The sequence below is a fragment of the Rutidosis leptorrhynchoides genome, chromosome 2 (assembly GCF_046630445.1).
Source record: "Rutidosis leptorrhynchoides isolate AG116_Rl617_1_P2 chromosome 2, CSIRO_AGI_Rlap_v1, whole genome shotgun sequence".
Lineage (NCBI taxonomy): Eukaryota > Viridiplantae > Streptophyta > Magnoliopsida > Asterales > Asteraceae > Rutidosis > Rutidosis leptorrhynchoides.
Window position 1 is genome coordinate 447978534 of NC_092334.1, and position 22513 is coordinate 448001046.

The 22513-nt window shown below is 33.1% G+C and overlaps 2 non-coding genes across 2 annotated transcripts; both read left to right on the forward strand.

The window, feature by feature from the left end:
* The first annotated feature begins 2654 nt into the window (after positions 1–2654).
* Positions 2655–2761, forward strand: LOC139894947 (small nucleolar RNA R71). Its single transcript, XR_011775420.1, has one exon. It is a non-coding gene; the product is annotated as a small nucleolar RNA R71 (small nucleolar RNA).
* A 13923-nt stretch (positions 2762–16684) lies between these two features.
* On the forward strand, positions 16685–16791 carry LOC139895351 (small nucleolar RNA R71). The gene has a single exon (XR_011775807.1). It is a non-coding gene; the product is annotated as a small nucleolar RNA R71 (small nucleolar RNA).
* Positions 16792–22513: the final 5722 nt, after the last annotated feature.

Below are 22513 nucleotides of genomic sequence, written 5' to 3' on the forward strand. Positions count from 1 at the left end.
CTCGAGTAGGAGTAAACATAAGTGTAAAGAAAGACGTCATCAGTCAGTTCCATGTGATTAGAGAAGATGAGAAGGAGTACAAGTTCACGGAAGCTGATTTTCAGAATCTAGATATGCTTGACATCATTCACATCTACAACTAGCTCAGTATTCTCACAATTCGACCTTGTGCTCAAGCTCAAGCTTTGGAAGCTGAAAAGAGATACATGATGGAGGCAATTGAACTGATGACACATGAGGACTTTCAAATCGGTCTCGAAGCTAAAAGAAAAAAGATTCGAATAACATGTTCGAATCAAATTCTAGAGGGACTGGAGGACATGGGAATGTTTCAAATACAGTTTGAACCTGAAGGGTTTGTGTTTGTAAATTCTCAGAAAGAAAAGGTGTTCATCCGAACAGAAGAACTAAAAAAAATACTCAGATGGAACACTTAAGGTTGCACTGAAGTATCTCAAGTTTCGTCAAAGCAATTTTGATGATACTGACATGAAAATGGGTCTTGGAGAATTCATTAAGCACATCAGAGATCGTCTAAAACTTCGGATCCGAACTAGACAATTTGAGATTCTTTGTGGCCAAAGAAAAAGAAGGTATTTCAAAGAAATGGATGAATATCCATTACACGAGGGAGATCCAAGAAAAGCATTGGGAGTCTGGAAGCCTTCAAAGAAGATTTCAGATAATCAGGTTGAATTTTCTGATCCCACTGGCAAGAGATGGAAAGCTACAGTTGGACCTCTCAAGATATCTCAATAGGATTACATTTTATTTTTTCACATTTAACACTAAGGGGGAGTTTGTTAGGACCCCAAAGTAGGTATAGTGTTAATGTGAAACATGCCTAAATGAAAGTTCCTTAGAAGAGGGCTATATAAGGAACCTAAGTAGTCCTAATTAGATATTCATCGCATTGTAAACTAGTTTAAGAAGCTGTGGAACTCATTTGTACCGAATCTCTCTAATACCGAATCTGTTCTTTACATACCGAGTCTCACTCAATCTTATCATTTCTTCTATTCTCACTATGATCTGACCTATCAGTGATTTTCACGAAATATGTTGAGTTGATGAATGGTATTTTTTTAATTGAAAAAGAAACAAAATTAAAATAAGAACGACTAATGTGATGTTATAAGACCATATGTACAATAAGTATAATTTACTCTTTACTTTATCAAATTTTATTATTATTATTATTATTATTATTATTATTATTATTATTATTATTATTATTATTATTATTATTATTATTATTATTATTATTATTATTATTATTATATCAGCCAAAAAAACTAGAATATATAAACAAATAGAAGGATAATGGATTACAAAGATGAAAATCCAAAAATTACAACCGATTAAGTGTGCCTAAATAGCACACAAAGCCCCCTATTTGAACAATCAAAACTTACAAATTTAATATATTTTGATCAATTGAGATGCGCCACATTCTAAAACAACAAACCATATGATTGCGACTTTGAACCGTTGACCACTTTTTGATATGAAGCAACAAAATTGGGCCTTCGAACCTCTTCAAAAGAAAAAAAATTCATAAATGAGAGCTTTGATCGTAATACTTGACAAACTTTGCCATAACACTGATCGTAGTTGGTTTCTTCTTCTTTCTAGAGGTATCACAAACTTTATTACCTATTACTTGCTCATACTCAACTCCTTTTCTTGGAAACAGGATGGGTGTTCTGTATGGTGCCACCACTGGTTTTACATACTCGGGTGGTGGTGGTGGTGGTGGTGTAACTTCTTCATTGTTACTCACATCTAAAACCTTCCCATCTTCTAGTGCTGGTTTTTCAGAATTTGTTGACACCATATTAACATTCTCATTCCGAGGATTTACTTCAGTATTACTCGGTAGCTTTCCTTGTTCCCTCTCACTCATCATGCTAGCAAGAGTACCTACGTGTTTTTCTAGATTTAAAATGGAAGCTTGTTGAGTTCTTAATGACTGATCAAACCTCTCATTCGTTTGGGTTTGAGATGTAATAAATTGGGTTTGATATTCCATTAACTTTGCCATCATTTCTTCCAGATTTGGATTTTTCTCTTCAGTTTGTTGTGGTGGTTTATACAAGCCAGGTCTTTGTTGATTGAAAGTGTTATTTTGAGTTGGTTGGTTATTCGGACTTTGTTGGTTGTATGAGTTATTGTTGGGTCCATTTGGATTGTAAAGAATGTTTTGATTTCGATTGAAGTTTGGCCTTGGCGGTTGATAATTATTTTGATAATTATTTCCCGGCCTTTGGTTCATTTTGGAAATATTCTCACGTTGTTCCATAGTTTGTTCAATGTGACAATCTTTTGTTAAGTGTGGTCCACCGCATTGCTCACAACTGATTCGTATTGCGTGAATATCTTTAGTCATCTTTTCCATTCGTCTCTCGAAAGCATCTAACTTTGCAGAAATGGAATCAAAGTCATGGCTAGAATCGGCTCTAGCTGCTTTAGAAGATCTAACGATGTCTTTTTCTTGATGCCACTCATGTGATTGGGAGACAGTGTTATCAATAATTTTGTAAGCTTCAGTTGCGGTTTTCTTCATAATGGAACCACCAGCTACTATATCGATGTCTTTTCGTGTAGTAATATCGCATCCTTGATAGAATATTTGTACTATTTGATAAGTGTCTAAACCATGTTGAGGACATCCGCTCAACAACTTTCCGAATCTTTTCTACGCCTCATATAGAGTTTCATTTAGCTTTTGCGAGAACATAACAATTTCTCCTTGAAGTCTCATGGCTTTGGATGCCGGAAAGAATCTTTTAAGAAATTTCTCAACTAAAACATCCCATGTGTCAATCGCTCCTTCAGGTAACGATTCTAACCAATCTTTGGGTTCTCCCTTTAAAGTCCAGGGAAATAACATGAGATAGATCTGTTCATCCTTAATTTCTCTGATTTTGAATAGAGTACAGATCCTATTAAAGGTACGAAGATGTTCATTTGGATCTTCCTTCGGCGTACCACTATATTGGATGTGTAGGATTTGTCTTTTGATTTCATAATCTGGTGCATTAATGTCTGGTTGAGTAATGGCATGACCTTGGCCAGTGCGTTTAGCCCTCATTCGGTCTTCCATACTTAGAGGTTCTAGATTTTCTATGATTGAATTTGTTGAATCTGAATCACTAGAGGATTCTGATTTAATGGTTTCTTCCTCGACAATCTCTGGATGAGTGATTTGTGGTTCAAGAGGAATGATTAGTGGTTCAGGATCTCTGAATTGTCCCTGAATATCCTCCGGGTTCTCAATTGTGAGGTCGGGTTCAAAAAATGGATTATCAGAAATTTGAATTGGAGTACTTGGTTGATTTGATGATTCTAAAGAAAAATCAACGGCGATAATATTGGCTAGATGTCTTGATCGAGTTACAGGGGGTGAACATATGAAATGTGGTGAACGATTTGCTCGGTGCATTCACTGAATATCCTATTAATTATAAAGATAAAAATTATATAAGCTATCAAATTAATAGACTTTTCTGATTTTGCTCACGTTTCGAATAGCCAATAGATGCAGCAGGTAGCCAAGACCCTTTAAATCAGAAGCCCACAACTCACCACTAACAAATCCAACTATTACTACGAACCAGAAAATTTTAGAAGTCTATCAATTTAACCATTTAAAATAATTTTCGTCGAAGTTTAAAGAAAATTCTATGTCCTAAAAACTAGAGCGTCGAAATGAAAAAGAAAAAAACGCGTCGAAAAACGTCAAAAAATAAAAGGTCGAAAAACAATAATAAGAAAGTAAAGCGTCGAAACTTAAAAGTCTAAAAACTAAATATTAAAAATTTCGTCTAAAGGAATTAAAGCTTAAAATGAATTCTATATCCAAAACGACAATAACTTAAAAAAAACTTAAATTTTAAAACAGCGTAGCAAAATTCTAAAGCACCTAAATCTTAGTCTATAGAAAAAGCACTTAAGGGATTTTAAGGCAAAGCCTAAAAATCTAGAAATATAAAATACTACGGCAAAAACTAAGTTTAAAACTAATTACGATTAAACGAAATAAAAAGATACAAAATATAAAAATAAAACTTAAAGTTATAAAAATACAATTTTTATAAAAAAATTATTTTTATTTATGTATAAAAGTATTAATTTTATAAATTTATAAAACTAATTAACACTTAAAACTTAAAATACAACTTTAATTAAACTATAACTAATTAATATTAAATATAAACCCTAATTAGGTTAATTAATAATAATAATAATTAAATTAAACCCTAAACCTGTAATTAATGATGTACCAGGTTGCAGCTGTTAGACATCTCCGCGAGTGCAGATTTTAGCTGCCCAAAACCTCCACGAGTGCGGAGTATGCAGATTTAAACGATTGCAGGGGCAAATTCGACAGGTTCAGTGTGTAATATTTTTTTTTTACTTTTCTGATTTTTAAATTTTATAAAATATAACTTAAATAAAACTTATATTTTAACAATTACTTATTAGTTTTTGTAACTAAAAATAGAAACTTTTTAATTTTAAACACTTAAAATATATATATATATATATATATATATATATATGTTTTTATATCTTTGTTTTTATATCTTTGTTTTTAATATTTAAAACTTATATTTTTACAAAAATAGATTAAAACTTAATAAAAATCTTTTTTTTATATATATATGGCGTTTCGCTTCTGCGTTTGAGTGCTCCCTGGCAGCGGCGCCAAAAATACGTGATGTTGTGCGAGGTAGTATACGAAATACTATTATTGTTTACTACGAAATACGACGAAATTACACAAGTTTTATATATTTAATTTACGGATGGGATATACCTAAACCTTGCTACAACACTTATAGGCAGTGTACCTAATCGTAGAGTAGTGTAGTTTTTAGTAAGTCTGGTTCGTTCCACAGGGAGCTAGTGATACGTACTATATTTTTATAAACTATATTTATATAAAATATATATAAATATATATTAGTAATATAATAGTATTATTATTATAAAAGGGGGGTTTTACCGTTTAATGACCGGTTTGTCGATTTTAAATAAAGTGTAAAGATAAATGACGATAATATAAATGACAGAATTTAAATTGCGATAAAGTAAATTGCAGTAATTAAAATGACAGTAAATAAAGGTACGATGAAATATGAAATAAAAGTAATATGCTTATTTAAACTTCCGTAATCATGATGTTTGACGTTTTGATTTTAATTTATTACCCTAGGTTAATTGTCCTTTGTCCTGATTTATTTGATACCTATCTAGTTTTTGTCCATAATAGTCCATCGGTCATAATTATAAAATGCTCGTCAAATTAACCTTTTTCTCGAAGTCAAATATTCCAACTAATTAGGGATTCGAACTGTAACAAGGTTTTAATACTTTGTTAATAATTACACCAGGTTATCGACTGCATGTAATCCAAGGTTTTAATAATTTGTTAACAATTACACCAATTATCCTTGTATGTAATCTACCCCTGTTTTAATTAGTCCATGATACATTAATTTATTCACTTTGGCCATAATGAATAATCAATTACCCAATCCAATTGATTAATTAAATGATTGTAAACGATGTCGTATAAATGTCACTAAATAGACATTCGTAATCATTTTAATAATTATTAGATTAACTAATTTGAGGATAGGTTCGACGGGTTCCAATGACTTGCCATTCGATTAGACAATACCCCCTACCTATTAATAGTTAATAGTCCAATGTTCACAAGTGTCGATCTTTTGTCCAAACCTTAATTATGGTACAAAATCCAATAACCCCATCTTAATATTTAGTCTAACATCACGATTACTACAGATCAAATAAGCATAATAATAACTTAGTTACGATACATTAATTTAAAAAGGAAGAACATAGCTTACAGTGATTATTTATCGTGTAGCGTTACACGGACAGAGTTCCGACTTACAAAACCTTAAAACATTCTTACAATAACCTTATTATTATTAACTTAAAATTAAAATTAAAATTATAAAATATAAATATAAATATAAATTGAGAGAGATAGATAGAAAATGGTGTGTTTGATCGAGCAGAATTCATTGCGTTTTATAGGCCCACTCGATCACTGTGTAACTCCGCGAGTGCGGAGGTTTTATTCCTCACAGCTCCGCTAGTGCGGAGCTCTGGATTCCAGCTCATTGATCAAATCCAAAATGTGGGCTGCGTATAATTATAATATATAATAATATATATATAATTAATTATATATTATATTATATTCTTGTGCATAATTGACTTGTAATTTTTGGTCCGTTGCGTCGCGCGCTGAAAGTTGGTTCATGTCTCAGTTCCGGATTTTTGAACGCCTTTTAGTACGCTTAGATATCTTGTACTTTTCATTTCGCGGCTTGTACTCTTGTCATTTTTAGGCGTTTCTCATCAATAAATTGAACCACTTGGATTGTACTTTGTACTTTTTATCTTTTTGGTCATTTGCGTCTTCAAATCGTCATTTTCTTCTTTTGTCGTCGCACTTATTTATTTAAACGATTATTACATAAAAATAGAACAATAGTAACTAAAAGTTTTTCTTTCTGGAAGGATAATGCTATGAAATATATGTTCGTTTTTAGCATTATCACCATCCAACTTAATCAGGACTTAATAATAAATCCTACTAAGCAAGGTGCTTCAGCATCTCAAAAGGAAGTAAAGTCTTCCTCTGCAGTCTAGTCTGCGTTGACTCAATCGATTGAGGAAACTCAATCATTGAAGTCCAGAATGGCCGAAGGGGAGCCGAAAAATCTTGAAAAGGCACCTTGTGTATCGACTGGAAATCCTCTTGATATACTTCATCCTCGTGATGTCGTATTTCCTCAACGTACAACAGGGCCTGAAGGATCGGCTTATCTTGATGAGGGAGATTTGTCGCGTCTCATGGAAACGAGTCAACATGACAATCCTTCGGGATATTTATCAGACTTCCAGCAGACTGTTCCTTTGGTTCAAGAAATTGATCCATTGGTTCAAACCACTTCTCTTTCGGATCTTGAATCTCAAGGTTTGGAGGATGAGTCTTTAAATGAAAGAGATGTGCCACCTCATGGTACATTGATGACTTCAGGAGTCGGAGATAGTAATATCTCTGCGAGATCTAAACCGACGGGTAGTTCAACTACTTTTTCAGAGTCCCATGAGATTAAAGTCATGGAGGCGGATGACCCGAAAGAGTCTTCGCCGGTGAAAACCCCCTTTATTACCCAACCTCCATCAGAAGGGGATTTCACGAATCTGAGTAGTAGTATGTACAGCCCTACATATACCGCACGATTATCCTTACCTGCCCTCACGAAAAATCAAACACTTCCACCGACATTACCTTCAACAAATGTTGTTGCTGCTGTTTCGACTATTACTTTTCCACCATCACCCCCACGTTCACCAAATTATTATGATGCGTTGGAGCAAGAGTACTTTGGTCGTATGTTTTCTAGGGTGAATCTTGACGTTCTTTGACGTACTTCGCTTCAAGCAATGTTTCGTGCTTGAATAAGACTTCAACTTACTTCCTTCTCTTCTCCATTGAGTCCTCATCGTGATGATTTACATGACGATTCTGATCCTCAGAATAGCCATGAGGAGGAGATAGGAGTAGATGAAGAATTTCTTACGGTAAACATTTCCACTTGGGGTGGTGGTGCGAGGTCTGCTTCAACTTCACAACTCAAACGGTTAATGTTGAATCTGAGGCAATGCAAATTTATGAAGTTGTGATTGAGAATGCAGAGCCTGAGCAAGTGATTTTTCCAATATTACAAACATCTCAAGCTAAGGTTGAAGGCAGACAAGTTGATGAGGATTTGAACTTAAGTGACTTTTATCTTGAGGAAATAGATGATGATGGATTTATTATTTTAAGCACATTGTCTTCATTATCTACTATACCTGATGATGTAGAGATGGTTGATGAAGGGAATCCTAAACCAGATATTGAAAGTGACGATGAGGAGGATTCTACTTATGAAGATGGTGGTGATCAATATGAAAATCCAAACGTAGATGAGATCTTTGATCATATTGAAGATGATAATGTTCCAACAGATAACACGAACCGGTCAATCAACAAACTCAACACCATCATCAAGTTCAAATCCAATAAATGAAAATGAGAGTTCAACTTCTGGAGCAACAACATCAAGTTCTACTATAAATTCCTGGTTCAAATTCAACAACGATTTATTCTTTAAGAATCGGGATCATCGACTGTAGTTGGGAGTTGAACATGACTTCATGACGTTAAGAAACACATTCATCGAGGAAAATTCTTAAAAGATCTTCCGCATCAACGAAAAGCCAAGAAGTAAAAGGTTTACCTATATTGGTTCACGATTGCTTCCAGCTAATGAAAGAAACTGGTATGAGTTTATGTGGAGGAAACATATCAATCAAAATGAAGATGATTTGTGGTTACAACGTAAATATCGGATATCAGAGGTGTTAGATATTACTCGAGTAGGAGTAAACATAAGTGTAAAGAAAGACGTCATCAGTCAGTTCCGTGTGATTAGAGAAGATGAGAAGGAGTACAAGTTCACGGAAGCTGATTTTCAGAATCTAGATATGCTTGACATCATTCACATCTACAAGTAGCTCAGTATTCTCACAATTCCAACTTATGCTAAAGCTCAAGCTTTGGAAGCTGAAAAGAGATACATGATGGAGGCAATTGAACTGATGAGACGTGAGGACTTTCAAATCGGTCTCGAAGCTAAAAGAAAAAAGATTCGAATAACATGTTCGAATCAAATTCTAGAGGGACTGGAGGACATGGGAATGTTTCAAATACTGTTTGAACCAGAAGGGTTTGTGTTTGTTAATTCTCAGAAAGAAAAGGTGTTCATCCGAACAGAAGAACTAAAAAAATACTCAGATGGAACACTTAAGGTTGCACTGAAGTATCTCAAGTTTCGTCAAAGCAATTTTGATGATACTGGCATGAAAATGGGTCTTGGATAATTCATTAAGCACATCAGAGATCATCTAAAACTTCGGATCCGAACTAGACAATTTGAGATTCTTTGTGGCCAAAGAAAAAGAAGGTATTTCAAAGAAATGGATGAATATCCATTACACGAGGGAGATCCAAGAAAAGCATTGGGAGTCTGGAAGCCTTCAAAGAAGATTTCAGATAATCAGGTTGAATTTTATGATCCCACTGGCAAGAGATGGAAAGCTACAGTTGGACCTCTCAAGATATCTCAATAGGATTACATTTTATTTTTTCACATTTAACACTAAGGGGGAGATTGTTAGGACCCCAAAGTATGTATAGTGTTAATGTGAAACATGCCTAAATGAAGGTTCCTTAGAAGAGGGCTATATAAGGAACCTAAGTAGTCCTAATTAGATATTCATCGCATTGTAAACTAGTTTAAGAAGCTGTGGAACTCATTTGTACCGAATCTCTCTAATACCGAATCTGTTCTTTACATACTGAGTCTCACTCAATCTTATCATTTCTTCTATTCTCACTATGATCTGACCTATCAGTAATTTTCACAAAATATGTTGAGTTGATGAATGGTATTTTTTTAATTGAAAAAGAAACAAAATTAAAATAAGAACGACTAATGTGATGTTATAAGACCATATGTACAATAAGTATAATTTACTCTTTACTTTATCAAATTTTATTATTATTATTATTATTATTATTATTATTATTATTATTATTATTATTATTATTATTATTATTATTATTATATCAGCCAAAAAAACGAGAATATATAAACAAATAGAAGGATAATGGATTACAAAGATGAAAATCCAAAAATTACAACCGATTAAGTGTGCCTAAATAGCACATAAAGCCCCCTATTTGAACAATCAAAACTTACAAATTTAATATATTTTGATCAATTGAGATGTGCCACATTCTAAAACAACAAACCATATGATTGCGACTTTGAACCGTTGACCACTTTTTGATATGAAGCAACAAAATTGGGCCTTCGGACCTCTTCAAAAGAAAAAAAATTCATAAATGAGAGCTTTGATCGTAATACTTGACAAACTTTGCCATAACACTGATCGTAGTTGGTTTCTTTACTCGAATTTTTCAAAGGATGATCGACAACAGGCGAAATTTATTGATTTGCCAAATATTGAACTTGTAAATGATTAACCATTTTACTCACCATATGACCTCTTGAAGTGTTAGCGAGGCCACAGATGTTCCATGAGGCAACCCTCATGCTTTGAATTTGTTGTTCAACAACTCCTCAGGTGCCATGTAATCCATCAGTATACAGTATTTCAACATTTCATCTTTGCGGGTGAGCTTTTTTGAACCAATTGTTTTTCTTACTCGCTTTGGAATTGCTTAAACCTACATCTTCAATTATCACTTGTAGTGTCAAACATTCATGAGACCGGGTTGATGTTGTAGGGGGTGTATACAAAATAGTATTATTTTTAGTGCGAAATACTATTAAATATGCTACAATTTTACACAAGTTATTTATTTATTTATCGAGTGGGATATACTTAAACCTTGCTACAACACTTATAGGCAGTGTACCTAATCGTATTATAGTATAGTTTTTAATAAGTCCGGTTCGTTCCACAGGGAGCTAGTGAAGTTTAACGCTATATTTTTACACACAATATTTGTAAAAAATACAAAAATATATATGTACTAGTAGTATTATTATTATAAAAGGGGGTTTTTTACCGTTTAATGACCGGTTTATCGATTTTTAAGACTTAAGTCACAATTAAAACCTAATGTAAAATATAAAAATAAGTTAATTTAAAGAGTAAAGTAAATAACAATAAATAAAGTGCGATAAATTAAATGACATAAAATAAAAGTGCGATAATTAAAAATGCGAAAAAGAGATAAAATAAAGGAATTATGCTTATTTAAACTTCCGTAATCATGATGTTTGACGTGTTGATTTTAATTTTATGCCCATGGGTTAATTGTCCTTTGTCCTGAATTATTTAATATGTCCGTTTGGTTTTTGTCCATAACAGTCCATCAGTCATAAACATAAAGTGCGAGTGTCCTCGTCAAATTATTCTTATACCCGAAGTTAAATATTCCAACTAATTGGGGACTTAAACTGTAACAAGATTTTAATACTTTGTTTAATAATTACACCAGGATGTCGACTGAGTGTAACCCAAGGTTTTAATATTTTGTTATCAATTATACCAAGTGTCCTTGTACATAATTTCACCCCTGTTTTAATTATTCTAGTGGCTATTAATCCATTCCCGTGTCCGGTTAAATGAACGATTATTCGTACATATAAATACCCCGCCCATCGTGTCCGATTGAGTGTATATGGTAATTTATAGGGACGCCCAATTGTAAATCTTTATATTAACATTAACAAACTATCATTTAGTTAAACAAATATAAAGCCCATTAATAGCCCATAGTCTAATTTCCACAAGTGTCGTTCTTTTGTCCAAACCCCAATTATGGTACAAAGCCCAATTACCCAATTTTAGTAATTAGCCCAACATCATGATTACTTCGTTTTAAATAAGCATAATAATAACTTAGCTACGAGACATTAATGTAAAAAGGTTGAACATAACTTACAATGATTAAAAATAGCGTAGCGTTACACGGACAGAATTTCGACTTACACACTCAAACGATCTCTATCATAAATCTTATTATTATCATAATTTAAAATTAAAATTAAGATTATTGTTATATCTGATTACATTAACATTATGATAGAGAATTATAGATATAAATTATAGATATTGATATTGATATTGATAGATAGAAAAATAAGAAAAAGATAGAAAAAATGATCGAAAAAAAGTATCCCTCTATCGATCGAATTACATAGCCTTTTATAGGCAAATTATAAATTTGAATTTTCATTTATGACCCCTGAACTATGCTCAATTAACAACTTTTTATTATTTAATATTATTCTTATTATGAATTATTTAAATATTATATTTTATTCTTGTGCATAGTTGACTCGTAATTTTTACACCGTTGCGTCGAGCGTTGAGAGTTGACTCTGGTCCCGGTTCCGGATTTTCGAACGTCCTTTCGTACAATTTTATATTGTGTACTTTGCGTTTTGTAACTTGTACTCTTGTCATTTTTAGACGTTCCTCATCAATAATTTGAACCTTTTTGATTGTATCTTGTACTTTTTAGCATTTTGGACCTTTTTGTCTTCAAATCTTCGTTTTCGCCTTTTGTCTTCGCACTTATTAAATATAAACGAATATTACTTGAAAATGGAACAATTGCAACTAAAAACTTGTCATTCTTGGGGGATAATGCTATGAAATATATGTTCCTTTTTAGCCTTATCAATATCCCCACACTTGAGCGTTGCTTGTCCTCAAGCAATACAGTCTTGAAAAACACTTGAATCACTTCTTTATTCTTCACACTTTGTACATCAGTGATTTCAATACGGCGGTATGAACAATGGTAGTAACCATAGAACCATGGTTAAAGGTGGGTGTGTCATCCACAGTTGCCTTGGGTTTAGGTCAACGACACTTTCAATCAAATAGCCGATTTAATTTCGGTTTCCAAAGCAAAGTGCACATTTGAAAGGCGGTTTACAGTCCCACATGACTATAAAAATTTAGATCCTTTAAGGAAATTGGATCTTTATGAAAACATTTGATCTTTTGAAAATTCAAGCTAGATTTTACCCTAGACAAGTTTTCTGATTTGATCCATCATTGGTGTTGCAAAATATATTTGTGGATCAATATTTTGGCTAAAACTTTTAGGCTCGTGTAATCCACTGCTATCCCGGTATCGGAAAGCACACATCCAGTTTACTTGTTCCGTATATTACCTTTCGGCAAACTACCGTCCGGTTGTAAAGGAAAGCGATGAACAAGAAACTGTTAAGGCAATGTCCCGTGACATGCAGATGATTATGGTCTTTTAACGTGTCGGATGCTAGAACTATCCTTGGTAGGAGCGATAGTAAAGATCATCCTATGATTTTTCGGTCTGGCACAAGGTCCTGTCTCCGACCATGCTATGCAACCACCGTTCTTACGGTTGACACCCGATTTGGTTCAGGTGACCTAATGAATTTCAGGTGAATTCCTAGGATTTTACGTTCAATGGTAATGAACGCATTGAAAATGGGTTTTCAGAAAACAAATCGGTTTGTATTTTTGATCAAAATATTTTCTCGTTCAAGCTCGAGTTTAGATATCATTGAATTCCATGAGTTTGAATTCTCAATCTTTAAGGTCAATCTCAAGGATTGAGTAATATCAGTCTTAAAAGCTGATTTTTAATCTTTAAGGAGATTATCCTTTCTGGGGATCTGATTCATTAGTCTTATCAAGCTAATTTGCACGGTGCCTCCCCATTGTACGAGATAAATCCTTCTCATGGTTAGGATAAATCTGACCACTTGGCGACCCTGTTTGATGCTGAGGTCCGTGGATTTCCTGCTGATTTTAGAGATGACTTTTCTAGATTTTTCGTCAACCTACAGCTGGTCTGGACGACAACTTCTTGACCTAAATCAAGAAGCGCGTGTCTTTTTCGGAAGACTTTACTTCCTTTTAATGATGGAATTGATTCATCGTGTAGATCCATCTTTCTTTCAAATATATTACAGTAAACCGGGTAAAACTGATTAGTATCATCCAAAACAAAAGTACCTGCAATAATCTTGTACAAAGATATGTGATAGATAGTTTTTAATTGAATAACTTGGTACAATCTCCCCACACTTAGTTTCTTTCTTTGCCTTTTTATTCTCCTTTATTCCATTTTAAATGAATTCAAGCATTTTAGGTTGTTTCTCAATTTATGTCCTTTCTGAGGTAACGATAATTTCGGTATTATCACCTAGTTTTCACCGTTCATAAATATGTATAAACATGATTTTGACTTCATTTAATTGAAAATTTTTCAAATTTTCACAAAATTTGGCAAATAAACCAAGTATAAACCTGAGAGAATTTATAACCCTTCCCCACACTTAAGATCATGCAATGCCCTCATTTGCATGAAATCAGACTATAATTTAAATTCATGAGGGTGATTAGCGTAGAAAAGTGATTAAAAATACCGAGTTTGTAATTACAAAGCTCGTCGAATGATAGATGGCGCCTCATCGTTCATTCCTTCATTTGTTATATCATATTTGTTGTTTTGCGTCTTGTCGTCAAAATTAGTACCTTTTGCTGAACTTTAATGACAGTCTTTGAAAGTGCGTTGTTTTACCCTGTTTTGTACATAAGATAAAATACAAACATATATATATATATATATATATATATATATATATATATATATATATATATATATATATATATATATATATATATATATATATATATTTTGAAGTTTGGTTTATAAACCCACTTTTCAAAAATTTATAAAGTATAATATTTTTGGCATACTTTAAATCAATAAAATTAAAAATAATGATAACAAAATTTGTCGCCCCGCCCTCGGGTAAAGTAATTTCGGCTTAATGACCTAGTCTTCAACTCACGACGAATTTTAGAAATCATTTTTTTCAACTTAATGAATTAAAGTAAATTTTGTTTTTAAAATTCATACAAAACTTAAATTTAAAAAAAAAACATATTAATTTTATATAAAACCTACAAAACAAAAATTCAGAATGGAGGGAGAAAACTAGTTCTTTAGTGTCTGCTAGCGGAAAAGACCAATCGGATTCCATTCTCGGAACTACACGAGAACAGAACAACTAACTCTCGACAACATTTTCCTTTTAGAACATTTGAATCTCCCCACACTTAGGTAGCTGTGGTGTCAAAATTGTGATTAGCTTCATCGTCAATTTCTCTTGGTCCATAATCAACTTGCATATCTGTGACTTTTTCTTTAAGCCATTGGTCGGATTCATGTGTTATATCCACAATTTCAACTAGCTTTGCCTTTTCTTTAGGCGACAGATTGGATACTAATCGGTTACATAACTTAAAGTTCCCCTTGGTTCTAGCATCGCGAATCCGTTTAATAAGTTTCTTCATTGAACTATTAATAACGGGATCATTTAATTTCGTATCAACAACGGGGTTCTTTGTTATCATGTCATCATTAGGTGTTACTTCATTTTCCCCACACTTAGGCGTTTCATTATTGTTAAGCACTACCGTTGGAGTAGGTAAAACCACATGGTTCTTACCAATTGTTTTTACTGGTTCAACGGTTTTGGCTGGTGGAGATTTAGACTTTCGAATCATAAAGGTGATCGATTTGTCACCACTTTTAAGTGTCATTCTTCCATTTCCTACATCAAATAACGCCCCGGTGGACGCAAAGAATGGTCGACCTAAAATTAGAGGAATGTTTAGGTCCTCTTCTATGTCATTGACAATAAATTCGACTAGAAAGGTTAAATTACCTACTTGAACGGGTAGGTTGTCAGCAATTCCAACTGGGTGCTTAATGGTTTGATCAAAGAGTCGAACACTCATATCCGTTGGACTTAACTTACCTACACCTAATCTCTTATATAAGGACAGAGGCATAACACTCACACTTGCACCTAAATCTGCTAGTGCATCATACATAACACAATCACTAAGTAGACAAGGAACAATAAATTCACCCGGATCACCTACTCTAGGTGGAGGTTTTGGTGGAACTGTATTCACCGGGTTTATCTTTACGGTTTTTGTTTCTTGTACTTTCTTATTCTTTTTCTTCTTCTTCTTTCCAGAGGTATCACAATCTTTATTACCTATCACTTGCTCATACTCAACTCCTTTTCTTGGAAACGGGATATGTGGTCTGTATGGTGCCACCACTGGCTTTACATACTCGGGTGGTGGTGGTGTTGGTGTAACTTCTTCATTGTTACTCACATCTAAAACCTTCCCATCTTCTGGTGCTGGTTTTTCAGAATTCGTTGACACCATATTAACATTCTCATTCCGAGGGTTTACTTCAGTATTACTCGGTAGCTTTCCTTGTTCCCTTTCACTCATCATGCTAGCAAGAGTACCTACGTGTTTTTCTAGATTCAAAATGGAAGCTTGTTGAGTTCTTAATGACTGATCAAACCTCTCGTTCGTTTGGGTTTGAGATGTAATAAATTGTGTTTGAGATTCCATTAGCTTTGCCATCATTTCTTCTAGATTTGGCTTTTTCTCTTCGATTTGTTGTGGTGGTTTATACAAGCCATGTCTTTGTTGATTGAAAGTGTTGGTTTGAGTTGGTTGGTTATACGAGTTATTGTTGGGTCCATTTGGATTGTAAAGAATGTTTTGATTTCGATTGAAGTTCAGCTTTGGCGGTTGATAATTATTTTGATAATTATTTCCAGGCCTTTGGTTCATATAGGAAACATTCTCTCGTTGTTCCATCGTTGGTTCAATGTGACAATCTTTCGTTAAGTGTGGTCCACCGCATTGCTCACAACTGATTCGTATTGCGTGAATATCTTTATTCATCTTTTCCATTCGTCTTTCGAAAGCATCTATTTTTGCTGAAACGGAATCAAAGTCATGGCTAGAATTGGCTCTATCCGCTTTAGATGAACGAACAATATCTTTTTCTTGATGCCACTCATGAGAGTGGGAGGCTGTGTTATCAATAATTTTGTAAGCTTCAGTTGCGGTTTTCTTCATAATTGAACCACCAGCTGTTATGTCGATGTCTTTCCGTGTAGCAACGTTGACACCTTGGTAGAATATTTGTACTATTTGATAAGTGTCTAAACCGTGTTGAGGACATCCTCTCAACATCCTTCCGAATCTTGTCCATGCCTCATATAATGTTTCATTTGGCTTTTGCGCGAACGTAACAATTTCTCCTTGAAGTCTCACGGCTTTGGATGCCGGAAAGAATTGTTTAAGAAATTTTTCAACTAAAACATCCCATGTGTCAATCGCCCCTTCAGGTAACGATTCTAACCAATCTTTGGCTTCTCCCTTTAAAGTCCAGGGAAACAACATGAGATAGATTTGTTCGTCTTCTACTTCTCGGATTTTGAATAGTGTACAGATCCTATTAAAGGTACGAAGATGTTCGTTTGGATCTTCATTCGGCGCACCACTGAATTGGCATTGATTAGTCACCATATGTAGAATTTGTCCTTTGATTTCATAATCTGGTGCATTAACGTTTGGATGAGTAATTGCGTGACCTTGGCCAGTGCGTTTAGCTCTCATTCGGTCTTCCATACTTAAAGGTTCCAGATTCTCCATAATTGAATTTGTTGAATCGGTATCACTAGATGATTCTGATTTAATGGTTCGTTCCTCAACAATCTCTGTTTGAATGATTGGTGGTTCTGGAGGAAAGTTTAATGGTTCAGGATCTACGAACCGTTCCTGAATATTCTCTGGATTCTCAATTGTGAGGTTGGGTTCAAAAAATGGATTATCGGAAATTTGAATTGGAGTACTTGGTCGACTGGATGACGATTCTAAAGAAAAATCAACGGCGACAATATTTGCTAAATGTCTTGATCTAGTTACAGGTGGTGAACGTACAAAAGGTGGTGAACGTCTTGCTCGGTGCATTCACTGAATATCCTATTAGTTTTTAAAAAGGAAAGAAAAATTATATAAGTTATCTAATCAATAGACTTTTCTGATTTTGCCCACGTTTCGAATAGCCAAAAGATGTAGCAGAGGGGCAGGATTCGTTTGGTCTCAATATAATTGAGTACTGTTTGGCTCCAATAACCCGGTCCACGTACAAATCCAACTATTACTACGAACCAGAAAATTTTGATGTCTATCAATTTAACCACTTAAAATAAATTTTCGTAATTTTAAGAAATTTAGAGAAGAAGTAGAAAAAATTCTAAGTCCTAAAAACTAGAATGGCGAGAAATAAGAGAGAAAAAGATTGCGCGTCGAAAAGTGTCGAAAAATGAAAAAGACGAAGAGTGGTTTGTAAACACGCGGTTAATCCAACCTTATAACTATCACTATCTTAAAATTAAAACTACAAATAGAGATCACTAATTGGAATTGTAATTGATACATAGGTAAACGGCGTCGAAAGATAAATAAAAATAAGAAAGTAGCACGAAAAATGGCGTCGCAAAATTCTAAAGCGCCTAAAACTTAGTTTAAGGAATAAGCACTTAAGGGATTTTACGGCAATCCTAAAAAAATCTAGAAATAAAAATAACTATGGCAAAACTAATCTTAATACTAAAAATTTTAACTAGAGTGTTATAAAAAAAAAAAATACTTTAATAATTAGGTAGCAAAATTACATATTTCATTGGTCATGTCGTTATAAATATAAATGTGCCCGTACACTTATATAAATTGTAACAAGAAATGAACGATTACTAGACCTTGATGTCGTAGGGGGTGTATACAAAATAGTATTATTTTTAGTGCGAAATACTATTAAATATGCTACAATTTTACACAAGATATTTATTTATTTATAGAATGGATATACTTAAACCTTGCTACAACACTTATAGGCAGTGTACCTAATCGTAGAGTAGTGTAGTTTTTAGTAAGTCCGGTTCGTTCCACAGGGAGCTAGTGAAGTTTAACGCTATATTTTTACACACAATATTTGTAAAAAATACAAAAAAATATATATGTACTAGTAGTATTATTATTATAAAAGGGGGGGTTTTTTACCGTTTAATGACCGGTTTGTCGATTTTAAAGACTTAAGTCGCAATTAAAACCTAATGTAAAATATAAAAATAACTTAATTTAAAGAGTAAAGTAAATAACAATAAATAAAGTGCGATAAATTAAATGACATAAAATAAAAGTGCGATAATTAAAAATGCGAAAAAGAGATAAAATAAAGGAATTATGCTTATTTAAACTTCCGTAATCATGATGTTTGACGTGTTGATTTTAATTTTATGCCCATGGGTTAATTGTCCTTTGTCCTGAATTATTTAATATGTCCGTCTGGTTTTTGTCCATAACAGTCCATCAGTCATAAATATAAAGTGCGAGTGTCCTCGTCAAATTATCCTTATACCCGAAGTTAAATATTCCAACTAATTGGGGACTTAAACTGTAACAAGATTTTAATACTTTGTTTAATAATTACACCAGGATGTCGACTGAGTGTAACCCAAGGTTTTAATATTTTGTTATCAATTATACCAAGTGTCCTTGTACATAATTTCACCCCTGTTTTAATTATTCTAGTGGCTATTAATCCATTCCCGTGTCCGGTTAAATGAACGATTATTCGTACATATAAATACCCCGCCCATCATGTCCGATTGAGTGTATATGGTAATTTATAGGGACGCCCAATTGTAAATCTTTATATTAACATTAACAAACTATCATTTAGTTAAACAAATATAAAGCCCATTAATAGCCCATAGTCTAATTTCCACAAGTGTCGTTCTTTTGTCCAAACCCCAATTATGGTACAAAGCCCAATTACCCAATTTTAGTAATTAGCCCAACATCATGATTACTTCGTTTTAAATAAGCATAATAATAACTTAGCTACGAGACATTAATGTAAAAAGGTTGAACATAACTTACAATGATTAAAAATAGCATAGCGTTACACGGACAGAATTTCGACTTACACACTCAAACGATCTCTATCATAAATCTTATTATTATCATAATTTAAAATTAAAATTAAGATTATTGTTATATCTTATTAAGTTAACATTATGATAGAGATATAGAATATAGATATTGGATATTAGATATAGATATTTGATCGATATATAGATAAAAATAGGATAGAAAAAGGTTGTGTTTAATTGATCGTAATACGTATTAAATATTAAATATAATTTTTAGTGCGAAATACTATTAAATATGCTACAATTTTACACAAGATATTTATTTATTTATAGAATGGATATACTTAAACCTTGCTACAACACTTATAGGCAGTGTACCTAATCGTAGAGTAGTGTAGTTTTTAGTAAGTCCGGTTCGTTCCACAGGGAGCTAGTGAAGTTTAACGCTATATTTTTACACACAATATTTGTAAAAAAATACAAAAAAATATATATGTACTAGTAGTATTATTATTATAAAAGGGGGGGTTTTTTACCGTTTAATGATCGGTTTGTCGATTTTAAAGACTTAAGTCGCAATTAAAACCTAATGTAAAATATAAAAATAACTTAATTTAAAGAGTAAAGTAAATAACAATAAATAAAGTGCGATAAATTAAATGACATAAAATAAAAGTGCGATAATTAAAAATGCGAAAAAGAGATAAAATAAAGGAATTTTGCTTATTTAAACTTCCGTAATCATGATGTTTGACGTGTTGATTTTAATTTTATGCCCATGGGTTAATTGTCCTTTGTCCTGAATTATTTAATATGTCCGTCTGGTTTTTGTCCATAACAGTCCATCAGTCATAAATATAAAGTGCGAGTGTCCTCGTCAAATTATCCTTATACCCGAAGTTAAATATTCCAACTAATTGGGGACTTAAACTGTAACAAGATTTTAATACTTTGTTTAATAATTACACCAGGATGTCGACTGAGTGTAACCCAAGGTTTTAATATTTTGTTATCAATTATACCAAGTGTCCTTGTACATAATTTCACCCTTGTTTTAATTATTCTAGTGGCTATTAATCCATTCCCGTGTCCGGTTAAATGAACGATTATTCGTACATATAAATACCCCGCCCATCGTGTCCGATTGAGTGTATATGGTAATTAATAGGGACGCCCAATTGTAAATCTTTATATTAACATTAACAAACTATCATTTAGTTAAACAAATATAAAGCCCATTAATAGCCCATAGTCTAATTTCCACAAGTGTCGTTCTTTTGTCCAAACCCCAATTATGGTACAAAGCCCAATTACCCAATTTTAGTAATTAGCTCAACATCATGATTACTTCGTTTTAAATAAGCATAATAATAACTTAGCTACGAGACATTAATGTAAAAAGGTTGAACATAACTTACAATGATTAAAAATAGCGTAGCGTTACACGGACAGAATTTCGACTTTACACACTCAAACGATCTCTATCATAAATCTTATTATTATCATAATTTAAAATTAAAATTAAGATTATTGTTATATCTGATTACATTAACATTATGATAGAGAATTATAGATATTGATATTGATAATAGATTTTTAGGATAGAAAAAGGGATCGATATATAGATAAAAAAAAATGATAGAAAAAGGTTGTGTTTAATTGATCGTAATACGTCGCCTTTTATAGGCAAAGTGTTAAATTGAATTTTCGCTTACGACCCCTGAACTATGCTCAATTAACAACTTTTTATTATTTAATATTATTCTTATTATGAATTATTTAAATATTATATTTTATTCTTGTGCATAGTTGACTTGTAATTTTTACACCGTTGCGTCGAGCGTTGAGAGTTGACTCATGTCCCGGTTCCGGATTTGCGAACGTCCTTTCGTACAATTTTATATCGTGTACTTTGCGTTTTGTAACTTGTACTCTTGTCATTTTTAGACGTTCCTCATCAATAATTTGAACCTTTTTGATTGTATCTTGTACTTTTGAGCTTTTTGGACCTTTTTGTCTTCAATTCGTCGAATCTGCCTTTTGTCTTCACTTTTTAATATTTAAACGAATATCGCTTGTAATTTGAACAATTGCAACTAAAATCTTGTCTTTCTTGGAGAGTAATGCTATAAAATATGTGTTCATTTTTGGCATTATCAATATTCCCACACTTAAGCGTTGCTTGTCCTCAAGCAATATAGTCTTGAAAAACACTTGAATCACTTCTTTATTCTTCACACTTTGTACATCAGTGATTTCAATACGGCGGTATGAACAATGATAGTAACGATGTGGTTAAAGGTGGGTGTGTCATTCACCGTTGCCTTGGGTTTAGGTCAACGACACTTTCAATCAAATAGCCGATTTACTTTCGGTTTCCAAAGCAAAGTGCACATTTGAAAGGCAGTTTACAGTCCCACATGACTATAAAAATTTAGATCCTTTAAGGAAATTGGATCTTTATGAAAACATTTGATCTTTTGAAAATTCAAGCTAGATTTTACCCTAGACAAGTTTTCTGATTTGATCCATCATTGGTGTTGCAAAATATATTTGTGGATCAATATTTTGGCTAAAACTTTTAGGCTCGTGTAATCCACTGCTATCCCGGTATCGGAAAGCACACATCCAGTTTACTTGTTCCGTATATTACCTTTCGGTAAACTACCGTCCGGTTGTAAAGGAAAGCGATGAACAAGAAACTGTTAAGGCAATGTCTAATGACATGCATTTGATTATGGTCTTTTTAACGTGTCGAATGCTAGAACTATCCTTGGTAGGAGCAATAGTAAAGATCATCCTATAATTTTTCGGTCTGGCACAAGGTCCTGTCTCCGACCATGCTATGCAACCACCGTTCTTACGGTTGACACCCGATTTTGTTCAGGTGACCTAATGAATTCCAGGTGAATTCCTAGGATTTTACGTTCAATGGTAATGAACGCATTGAAAATGGATTTTCAGAAAACAAATCGGTTTGTATTTTTGATCAAAATATTTTCTCGTTCAAGCTCGAGTTTAGATATCATTGAATTCCATGAGTTTAAATTCTC